Source organism: Scyliorhinus canicula, chromosome 1, assembly GCF_902713615.1.
Source record: "Scyliorhinus canicula chromosome 1, sScyCan1.1, whole genome shotgun sequence".
Classification (NCBI taxonomy): Eukaryota; Metazoa; Chordata; class Chondrichthyes; order Carcharhiniformes; family Scyliorhinidae; genus Scyliorhinus; species Scyliorhinus canicula.
In genome coordinates, this window is record NC_052146.1 from 73,633,085 (window position 1) to 73,645,309 (window position 12,225).

General features: G+C 48.0%; 2 protein-coding genes across 3 annotated transcripts in view; one reads left to right on the forward strand and one right to left on the reverse strand.

Annotated features, from left to right (window-relative positions):
• Positions 1–12,225, forward strand: part of rsph14 (radial spoke head 14 homolog) — a 998,814-nt gene that overhangs the window by 153,554 nt on the left and 833,035 nt on the right. The window lies entirely within an intron of this gene.
• gnaz (guanine nucleotide binding protein (G protein), alpha z polypeptide) overlaps positions 1–12,225 on the reverse strand; it is a 334,178-nt gene that overhangs the window by 4,356 nt on the left and 317,597 nt on the right. The gene's annotated exons all lie outside the window — the stretch shown is intronic.

The window sequence follows — 12,225 nt, forward strand, 5'->3', positions numbered from 1 at the left end:
GGGTTCATAGATTCATAGAATTTACAGTGCAGAAGGAGGCCATTCGGCCCATCGAGTCTACACCAGCCTTACAAAGAGCACCCTACTGAAGCCCATGTATCTACCCTATCCCCGTAACCCAATAACCCCCACTTAACATTTTTGGACACTAAGGACAATTTACAATGGCCAATCCACCTAACCCGCACAGTCTTGGAGTGTGTAGAAACTGGAGCACCTGGAGGAAACCACGCAGACACTGGGAGAACGTGCAGACTCCGCACAGACAGTGACCCAGCTGGGAATCGAACCTGGGACCCTGGAGCTGTGAAGCAATTGTGCTAGCCACTGTGCTACTGTGCTGCCCAGTATGGGGAGAAGACAGGAGAATGGAGATGAGGAAAATATCAGCCATGATTGAATGGTGGAGCAGACTCAATGGGCCAAGTGGCCTAATTCTGCTCCTATGTCTTATGACATGTTAAAATCTGTTGATGGCATCTGAGCACTTAATCCTCGAGGTAGAGTACCCTAATGGAACTGACATATTCGCAATGCTGGTCAATTGTCACTTATCTTTTCTAAACAAAGCCCTATCATGAATCACAGTATTAAAAACATAAGTGTGATGTGAAGTTGTCAATGCTTTTTGACCTTTCCAGTGAAAAGATTCCTGATTCCAGACCAGGATTCTCCCATGGTTCACAACTCCTTCTGAGCACGTGGTGGTGTTGTGCATGGGGAGGGGGCATTGGGGGGGATGGGTGGGTACACCACTGTTGGACATGGGTGGGGTGTGCTGGTAGTTGCCAGGGTGTGCTAGAGTGGCAGTATTGTGTTTGGGGGGGGGGAGGGGGAGCCCAGGAGTAGCAGGTGGGACCGGTGCCAACTCACCCCATGTGCCCTGGTGAAGGTCACTGAGCTTCTTGCGGCTCAGTGTGGGGTCCTCCTGGTCACACTCCCCGAGTTGACAGTTCCTACCATTGCCTCCAATGTCACATTGGCTGCCTTGTGGCTCACTGTCCAAACCCCCCCTGCAGCTTAGGTGGAATGGCCATGCTAAATTTCCCCTTACTGACCAAAGACGTGCAAGTCATGTACGGTTATGGGGTTGCGGGGAGAGAGTGGGGGATTGCGCCTGGAAAGGGTGGTCTTTAGGACGGTCAGTGCATACTTGATGGGCCAAATGGCCTCCTTTTGCACTAGAGGGATTCTATTTTATTCTATGGAATCCACTCCTTCAATATACAGATGGTGTGAGACCATAGGCAGCACATCAGGCAGGCTAGTGCCCATTACCCCAACAGCAGTCATGATTCTTACATTAGGCAGCAGCCATCTGTATCGCCTGTATTTTACTCATCTTGGCAATTCAAACATTGTCTACCAGACAATATGGATATCCAATAATGGCTTATCACTCTTCCTGAACCCAGTTGGTCTGTAATGTGAGCTATGCTGCTTACACCAGCATTAAGAACACACGATCGGCATCCTCAATCAATGCTTCTACTCTAAAACAGCATTGCCATGCTCAGTTGACCAAATATCAAGATGTATGGTGACACCTTGCATGTTGTCAGATCATGCCAATGTGCTTGAATAGCCCTTGCTGCCACCACCTATTTGGTGAGAAGTTGAGGATCAGGAAGAGGAGTAAGTACAATAGGAATTGCAGGAACATGAAGAGGAATGGAAGGTATAGCACAAACAGACCCTTTATTTGATTCAATGCTCCCTCTGTGTACCCGAACAGGCGCCAGAATGTGGTGATTAGGGGATTTTCACAGTAACTTCATTGCAGTGTTAATGTAAACCTACTTGCGACAATAATAAAGATTATTATTATTAAATAATTGACGAGAAATACCAGTAACCTCAACCACACCTCCCCATTCACCAATAATCCCACACTCCTTACTCTACACCGCTGACAATTACATTGTCCTTCTTCTGAAAATCACCAGTAAATGCACATTTTAAATTTAATCATTACCAAATGTATGCAAAAATAATCAACCTTAATCTTCTGTGTGCCAGTCTTCTGTGTGTCTTTGCCTATCCAATCGCTGAAGCATGCGTGTCATTGAAAGATGAGGAGGCTGCAGGTGGTTTTGGAGTGCAACCTCCAGCTTCTTAGAGCCAGGAGGGCATGGTTCAACAACATTCTCTCAGCCTGGATAGCGGCAGTCAGGATTAGATAGCTAACAGACATTCACAAAGTCATTGACGGAGTGACAGGGGTGGGGTCAGAAATGCTATTATCCTGCTGGAAGACAGCAGGTTTATTCTCTGTGAAGTCACTAACCTGATGACACAACGGTTAGCACTGCTGGCTCACAGCGCCAAGGACCCAGGTTCAATTCCGGCCTTGGGTCACTGTTTGTATGGAGTTTCCACATTCTTCCCGTGTCTGCATGGGTTTCCTTCCACAGACAAAGATGTGCTTGTTCGGTGGATTGGCCATGATAAATTGACCCTAGGTGTGCGTTGGGTGGATAGGGTGGGGGTTTGGATCCAGTTAGGGTGCTCTTTCAGAGGATCGGTGAAAACCCAATGAGCCAAAATGGCCTCCTTCTGCACTGTAGGGATTCTATGATATGATAGCATTGTCTGGGGTAGCACATCAGCAATCCTACTGATCTTTGTGAATGGATTAAAAAACCGCTGTGATGGCCTGAATGTTCCTTTGAACAGTGGCATCCGATCCTACAATGGTAGCTGTCTGAGCTCAGAACGCAGCAATTCAAGATTTATCTACAGTGCTCGGACCTAGGATGGAAGCACTTTATGCTGTAATGCAGCTTTGGCATCAATCAACAGAAACCCATGATGGTAGGTTTCATGTGCATGCTGATGGAGGTGACCAGCAATGTGTCACATTGGAGACATGAAAGCTAAAATATATATAATAAATATTCATCAACTGGAATATTTTCAAAAGTAATTTTTTTTGTGCTGTTAAAAATGATTCAGTCAGTCACCTGGTGCCTTGCAGGATCTTCAAGGTAACAACGGCCAAGGGAATGAGGAGACTGATCCAGTTAACTCCGACTAATAAAGTCTCTGCGCAGGATGAGTTTCTGATGTTGTCGCCCGGCAAACTGGCAGCTATGCTATTCTTTTCTCCCATCCTTGTTCCTGTCCATTTGTGTTCGATGTCACAATGTCTATCCTAACCTCAAATATTCCTCATGTCTGACTTTGAGCTGATGGCAGTGAGTGTAAGATTGAATGATGATGTTTCCTAATTTTTACAGCCTTCTACCTCTTCCTTCTCTAATTGGGAAGATTTTAGTTCCTGGTTATCTGGAATGAAAAAGTAGCAAGGTTTGAACTGTGGTGAGGAAAAGGTAAGAAGTGCATGCTTACACCATCTGCAACTTATGCATCAGAAAAGGTTGTGGGAAGAGGGAAAAGTAGGATGAGAGAAGGAAAATCAAGTATGGAGATATCCTCAATACTGATCAATTGCCGCAGCCTCAAAAATGCCTCTTCCCATGGCAGTCCCTCACTGTTTTCTCCATGGGGTTTAAAACATGCAGGCATGCTGGTCCTCCACCAGTTTCTTGCATCTGCCTCCTTTTCCACATTTTCCTGCAAGAATGAGCTAAATGTGCCGGTGTCCTGCAGTGTGGTCGGATGACTTGGCTGTCATGGTACATAGCTGCCAATGCAGAGCGTTTTGAGTTGCAGATATGAAGCTTACAACAGTGCTAAATGTGTGCTGGTGAGCTGAAGGTCTGGTTACTGATTAATAAAAATTGGTGGCTGGGAGCTTAGAAATGTAGTGAATTGAGCAGTGGATGAGGCTAGCTGTGCATTTGAGGACAACTCGTGTCAGATCATTCATCTTTTTGCACTACATCCATGTCCTTGGAACAACACTCCTGGCACTGACCTTCACTGCCTCTTCCACCCTCCTGACCACCCTTCTGGAGAGCTTCCTGCCCCCTCTGGATATACAGGATACCTCTCCTGCTTTTCACATCTTGTACCCAGGTCTCAGAGTTGTTGTCTGGAAACCCTTATGCACAAATGTGGCTGTAATACACCTGCCCTGGTATAGGCTGCCATTAAGTAGAGTGAGACACGTGAGATATCAAGTCCCGTAGTGATGCAGCGAATGCAAAATGTGGAGAAAGCTAGTAATACGCAGCAATCATTTAAAAGAACAAGCAGCCCATTTTTGGAGGTTATCCAATTTACCCCAACTGTATTTTAACCCTTTCTGTATAATTCTGTACTGTCTGGATGAAATAAACCCTTAAAATATTTTTCGTAAACCTCTCAGGACGTCTTATTTAGAAACATAGGAATTCCGAGCAGAAGTAAGCAATTCAGCCTCTCACGCCTGCGATCCAGATCATGGCGGATCTCTTCCTGCTCTCAAATCCACCACCCCACCTGTTCCCCATATCCCTTTAACCTTTTTTTAAATCAGAAATTTATCTATCTCTTTCTTGAAACCATTTAATGACTTAGACTCCATTGCACTATGGGGCAGTGAGTTCCACAAATTGACCACCCCCTGCGAGAAGTAGTTCCTGCCCATTACATTACTAAATCTACCATCTCTCAATCTATAGACTTGACATACCATATATCAATGAGATATCTTCGCAATACAAATTCAAGCTGAACTGTGACTTTGAACAGAAATAGAATGAATTAATAATTTTAAGGCCATTTAAGTGCACTGATAATACAAATAAGCATTCATTATTCAAACATTAACCCATTTGCCAGCTTGTCTTGTAAGAAGGATTTGGTAGCTATTGTGGGTTATAGTTACAAAACCATGGAGCCAACTTCATGGTAAATATATTTTGCACAGTTTTGTTCAAACCAAAGCAGTTTAATATTTAAATAATACGATATGTGTCATACTCTCTTTAGGCATATGCATAAGCCAAAATATGTACGGTTAGCATTATAATTTATGCAAGTTACACCGTATCTGGATGAAAAAATCTTTCCCTCATCGGCCCAGGTTTTGTGACAGGAATGAGGGTGAAACTGTCAGTGTTCACCATCATTACTGCTCTGAAACGACTGCACACATCCAGAAGTGAGCCTATGCTTCTCTGTAGAGTGCGCTGTTGAAGTTCCTCCAGACTTCAGTCAATTAGAAATCAAACTGCCGAGAACTTACCTTTTATGTTATTAGTCTGACTGTGAAAACCCTTGAAAAAATTCAATTTGTTAAATGAGGTTGCAACTGAGCTTTTATCAGCGTTCATTGTTGCTATTGAAAAATCCTCCTTGGCCCAGGAAAATTAAATTTTATATCTGTAGACTGTCAAATTGCGTCATTATGATAAAAAAATCCATGTTTTTAAAATTTAAGTTTGTTTCTAATATTTCAATTGATGGTTTTATGGAGACCTGCTTGATTGCATTATTTCTGCTGAACCAACAGTTTATTTACCTCAGTTCACAACATTTTCTCTTTAGTTAGAAATGTTTTGGTTCTCGCCTCAAGACGAGATTTTAAACATATGACCAAGCTGATACTTGATTTACCATTTTTATATATTATAGATTGTTACACATCTTGGGCAAGTGCACGGTCAATTTCAGCTCCTTGTTCCCCATTGCCACATAGCAAGTGATTAACCAAAAATCTGATAAAAATTCCTGACATCTTTGGCCCTTGGCTGCCCAATAATAGGTCACCAGGTTTGTAAGTTGAAACATAATTACAATTTATTTATAACAAGATTGATGGTGAAATATGCAGCACATAGTGGTTAAATGTATAACAAAGTACCTACCCCTACTGTAACTTGCCTCTCCCCACCCTCTACACACACACACACCCAAGGACAGACAACACAGAGTAGGGCAAAAAGGGAGAAAATGTAAATGAAAGAGAAAAGATTCTTTGCTTCAGATGATGGACAGGATTTCTCACAGAAGCTTGGAAACCGCAGTACTTGCTTTGCAGCCTGTACTGGTGAGACAGAGTCCCTGTTTCAGCAGACTTTGCTCTCAGTTTGTGGCTTGCCTTCAGATCCCGTTTTCAGAAATCCAACACCCACAGGCTTATTGGAGAGAGTTATTTTAATAAATATTTTTTTATTCTGCTTTTTCACATTTTCTCCAAAATTTACACCCACTAGCAATAACAATAATCAGTAACAAATATGTCAATCCCTATATCAATAACACAATCCCATCCTCCCACCAACCCCAAACATTAGCATGCATGTTCACAAAAACAAATGACAAAAGGAATTAGGCATCACCCTTAGTCGCCATTAACACACACAGCCCCCCACCCGCCCACCCCAACTAATGTTCGATGTTATCCAGTTCTTGAAAGTGCATAATGAACAATGCCCATGAATTGTAGAACACCTCCATCCTTCCCCTCAGTTGAAACGTAACCTTCTCAGTAGTCAAGAATTCCAACAACTCCCCCCCGCCATGCCAGGGCACAAGGTGGAGAGGCTGCCCTCCAACCCATCAGGAACCGCCTTCGGGCGATCAACGAGGCGAAGGTTACAACATCTGCCTCCGCACCTGTTTCCAACCCTGGCTGCTCTGACACTCTGAATATGGCCTCCCGGGGGCCCGGGTCCAGTTTCACGTGCACCACTTTAGAAATTACCCTAAAAACCTCCTTCCAGTAATCCTCTAGCTTTGGACAGGACCAAAACATATGAACGTGATTAGTGCCCCCCCCCCCCCCTGCAACGTTCACACACATCTTCTACTCCTTCAAAGAATCAGCTCATCCTAGCCCTCGTGAGGTGTGCTCTGTATACCACCTTCAGCTGTATCAGCCCCAACCTCGTGCACGAGGTGGAGGCATTCACTCTCCGGGGCACTTCACGCCAGAACCCCCTCCTCCATATCCTCTCCCAACTCTTCCTCCCACTTTGCTTTGATCCCTTCCAGTGTTGCCTTCTCCTCTTCCAAAATATCTCCGTAAACTGTCGACACTACCCACTTTTCCAGTTCCTCTGTCGTCAGCACCTCCTCCAGCAATGTGGAGGCCGGCTCCACCGGGAAGCTCTTTATTTCCTCTCTGGCAAAATTTTGAACATGCATGTATCTAAATATTTCCCCCTTCTCCAGCCCATACTTCACTTCCAGCTCCTTCAATGCCTGCAAACGACCCCGAAGAAAACAACATCTTTTAGTGTCTTAATCGCCTTCCTCCTCCCATTTCCGAAAATTTCCATCCCACTTCCCTGGCTCAATCTGTGGTTCCCTCCGATCGGCATTTCCCTTGACCCTGCCCCCAACCCGAAGTGTTGGCGAAACTGCCTCCAGATTCTCAATAAAGCTATTATTACCGGCTCCTCAGTATTTCCCCGGGCTATCAGGAGGGCGCTGTTGCTAGTGCTTTCATCCCGCCCCCCCTACACAAACTCTCCTCCGTTCTGACCCACTGGAATCAACCCCTCTGACCCAGCTCCGTACCTTCTCCACATTCGCCGGCCCATCGGGTTCGGAAGACCCAAACCCCCTGCCTGCCTTCCCCTCTGTAGCAGAACCTTTCTCACTCTGGCCACCTTCCCTCCCCATATGAACGAGGTAATCCTTCCCTCAATCGCTCTGAAAAAGCCTTTGGCAGGAAAATCGGCAGGCATTGAAAAATCGCAGCAACACGTTCATTTTAACCACCTGTACCCAACCCGCCAGTGACAGAGGGAGACCATCCCGCCTTACCAAATCAGCTTTCACTCTCCCCACCAAACTAGAAATGTTGTACCTGCGGAGCCCTCCCCCACCTCACTCCCGGGCAACCTGCACCTCCAGGTACCTAAAGTGAGTCCCTGCCCTAGAAATTCCAGCATCTCCCGGTCTCCCCAAGTGGTTCTGACCTGTACAACCTCTCATAAAATTCCTCAAGACGTTGTTAATCAGATCCGGAGCCACCACCAACTTCCCTGCCCTGTCCCGCACCTGAACAATTTCCCTTACCTCTGCCTCCCTCCGGAGCCGACCTGCTAATATGTTCGTAAACTACACCCTTGCTCGCCTCAGTTGGTGCACCGCCTTTCTGTTAGATAGTCGGTCAAAGCTCGCCTGTAGTTCCTTCCTCTTTTCCAACTTTGCTGGGTCCCCATCTTCTGCATAACCCTATCTCCCTCCAACATCTCATCTATTACCCTCTGCCGCTCCAACCTCTCCTCTTTGTCCACCCTGGCCTTAAACAAAATCACTTCGCCCCTCACCACCGCCTTTAGAGCCTCCCACACACTGCCTCGACACCTCACCCGTACAGTTGAACCTACATATTCCTCTTCATTACCTTTTCAATTTTGTCACAGAACCCTTGGTCCCCCAAAGGTCCCACATCCAGGTTCCACCCTGGCCACTGCGCTACCCCCCTTCTCCAGCACCATATCCACCCAATGCGGAGCATGATCTGACACCGCAATTGCCGAGTATTCCGACCCCAGCCAGTAAAGCCTTCCCCACCACGAAAAAGTCGATCCGTGAGTAGGCCTTTTGGACTGGAGAAAAACGAGTAGTCTCGTTCCCTTGGGTGCAGAAACTCCAAGGGTCCACCCCTCCTATTTCCACCATTAGCCCAGCTAATGCCTTCGCCCCCCCGTTGGGAGCAGCGAGCGCGGCGGTGACCTGTCCAACCTTCGCACCTTCGCTCCTGCACCAAGTTCCAGTTATCCCCCCCCCCCCCCCACTATCAGTTTGTGTGTGTCCAGTCGGGGATGGCCCCAAACACCTTTGCGAATCCCACATCATCCCAATTGGGACCGTATACACTTAACAGCGCCACTACCTCCCCTCCAGCTCCCTGTCACAATCACATATCTACCCCCTGATCTGCCACCGACCTTCTCCATCTGGAAGCGTACTCTTTTGATGACCATTACTGCTACCCCCCTGAGCCCTTCCGACAAGTCCAGAGTGAAAAAACCTGACTAACCCAGCCCTTTTAAAGTCTCACCTGATCCTTCACCCTCAAGTGAGTCCCTGCAGCATTGCTATATCGGCTTTCAAACTTTTAAGATGCGCAAGCACCCTTGACCGGACTCCTGACCCTTCACGTTCCACGTGACTGTTCTAACTGGGGGTCTCATCCACCTCCCCCACCCTTCTTATCCACAATCATAATACCACCGGGCCCTGCCCCATGAGCCTGACCTGCCCCTATCCATTATTAACATTGAACCCCTTCCCCACATTTCCTCTTGAAAAAACATCTCCCAGCATCAATCCCCCAACCCTCCTCCAATCGCTCGCCTCATAGCCCATCGAAACCTGCTAACCAGGCTCCAATGTCCACAGCACTCCTCTCACCTCACCTCCGTTCACTAGCTGACTTTAGTTAGCTAGTGCAGTGGCTCCTCCCGCCAAGGTATACCGTCCCCGTCCATCCAGTCCCAGAGAAAGAAAAAAACAAAACAACAATCCCATACCATTCACTAAAATAAGATATAACCATCGCAACACAGAATGCAATCAACCCAATCAATAACTTATTGTGAAGTGAAGTAAATTACAATGCACGTCAGGAAAAAGAAAGTTATAGCATTTATACATTTGCCAGCTCCCTGATCACAGTCCACAGTTTCTCTTCCAGCTCTGCTCCTCATGTCTGTCCCACACCTTCTGCCTCACGAACGCCTCAGCCGCCTCCATTGTCTCGAAATAAAAGTCTTTGGCCTCATACGTCACCCTCTGCTTCGCTGGGTACACCATAAGCCAAATCGTACCCCCTTTTTGTACAGTGCCGCCTTCACTCGCCCGAACGCCACTCATCTTTTTGCCAACTCCACCGTCAAGTCCAGGTAGATCCGAACTCCAGCACCTCGAGCTTCTGCTTCGCCCAGCTTAACACCTACTCCTTCATGCAGTACTTATGGAAGCAGATATTTACTGCTCTTGGCGGCTCATTCACTTTGGGCTTTGGCCTTAATTACAAATGAGCTCAGTCCAGCTCGTACCGGAGGGGTTCTCACCCTCCCCATCAACTCCGCCAACTTCTTTGCGAAGTACTCTGTTGGCCTTGGGCCCTCCTGTCGTTCGGGCAAACCCACAATTCTCAGATTGTGCCGCCTCTAGTGGTTCTCCAAGTCCTCGAGCTTCCTCTGTTGACCTCAACCACCCTCCACAGCTCATTCCCCGTTGAGGTGAACTAGTCGCTGTGCTGCGACACAGCCTCCTCCACTTCTCCTTCATCTTCTCGCCCTGCTCTCTCACCTCGGCCAATGTCTTTGCCTCAGCTACCCTCACCGGGGCGATTGCCTCCTCCACCAATGACTTCAATGCGACCGCCATCTCCTTCCTCAAAGCCTCCATGTGCCTCACAAACTGCTTTTCCAGCTCCACAGCCATCACCTCGGTCATCTTCTCCACCATAAGCAGTGCGAACCCCCACCATGCGGTCCTGCATCCACCATCCTTGTCAGCGCTTTTACTGGTCCTCTCATTCAATGGTTTCTCACTTCCTCGACGCTGCTTTTCGCATCCTTATGACTTATTATTTTTCCTTTTTTTCACTGTTCTTTCTTCTTCAATCTTTCTTTTACTGGAAAAACAAAAAAATTCTTCCTTCAAAAAAAGGAAAAAAAAACTTCCACCAAGTTTCTTTAAATCTTCTTTTCTCTTCTTTTTTGTATTCCCAGAATTCCCCTGGGACCAGACTTCAGTCTTCTTACAACGTTCTAGGTGGGAGCCACCCGATGTGGGACATCTCAACTACATCGCGCCCTGCTTCGGGCCTGCTACCTCGACCTCTGTTTGGCCCCGCCCCCACTGCTTCCGACCTCAGCGTGCGCTGGGCCCGACGCTTCAAGCACCAGCCCGCCCGAGACCCCGCGTGGGTTCCTCGCCGGTTTTCAAACCGGGCCCGCTTGACCGCCTGGGACGGCCCCAAAGGCCAACAATAATCGGGGGGGGGGGGGGGGGGCGGAGAGCGAGCATCGGGGAAAGCGCCGCAAATCGTGGCCACCGGCAGGAGCTCCTCTCGATGCGGACGACCGCTCGCAGACGCCACTGGAAGTCCCCGAGAGAGAGAGTTAACCGGATATTTTTTGGAGAGGCTTAGCACAGTTTCTGGATAGAAATTTGCTGGATCTTTTCCTTTCACTGCCAGAACAAAAGTGCAATTAAAATAGTACCTCATGGCTCTGAAAACATTCCAGACGAACAATATCGAATCACCACCTGTTACCCGGGCAGAACACAGGCTTTTGGGGCCAATTCATTGGGCACCAGCCATATCAATAGAACTGAGTCATCATCAGTGAGGCCAGCCAAGTTCCAATCCCCAATCTAAAGCAGCCTCCTGCATCCTGCTGTTTGAATTAAAGGCGCAGGCCATCACTTTTTATTTTGCCTGAATTAAAATGGCATGCTGCCTTAAAGACCATAAGTGATCCATGGATCAAAAATGTAACGGCTAAAATAAAAGAAAGGGGAAAACAAGGGAATAGACACGGAACAAACAGTAAGGATCAAGAAGGACCCTTATAAGATATTCCACAGGATTCTCCGTTCCGGCCACCTGCCAATGGAATTTCTCATTGTCGTGACCTGATGACATTGGAAAACCAGCGGGCATGGGTGCTCTATTGGCAGGCGGAGAATTCCGCCCATTATGTTTGTATTCATGGTGTAAAATAAGTGTGCAAAATGTAATTTCTGAAACAATTTGGCATTATCTGCCACAGGTTACTATTGCACCATTCACCTTTTGACATTGAACCTAACTATTTGGGACCATCACATCAAGGATTCTAATAGTCCACAATATTGGGCGCGATCTTCCCAAAAGCGAACAGTCCCTGTACAAGCACAGTTCGACACCTGGGGCGGGATTCTCCGACCCTCCCCGCCGGGTCGGAGAATCGCCGGGGGGCGGCGTGAATCCTGCCCCTGCCGGGCGCTGCAGAATTGGCGGTGGCGGGAATCGCGCCGTGCCCGTCGGCGGCAGCTCACAGTGGCCACCCCTCCCTCTGGCAATTGTCCAGCCCACGATGGGCCGATGTCCCGCTGGTTCTGAGCAGGTCCCGCCGTCGTAAATTGGACAAGGTCCCTTACCGACGGGACCTGGCGGCGTGGGCGGGCTCCGAGGTCTTGGGGGGGGGGGGGTTGGTGCGGGGCGTTCTGGCCCTGGGTGGTGCCCCCACGGTTGCCTGGCCCCGATCAGGGCCCAACCGATCCACGGGCGGGCCTGTGCCGTGGGGGCACTCTTTTCCTACGCGCCGGCCATGTAAGCCTCCGCGATGGCTAGCATGAAAGTGACCCCCCCGCGCATGC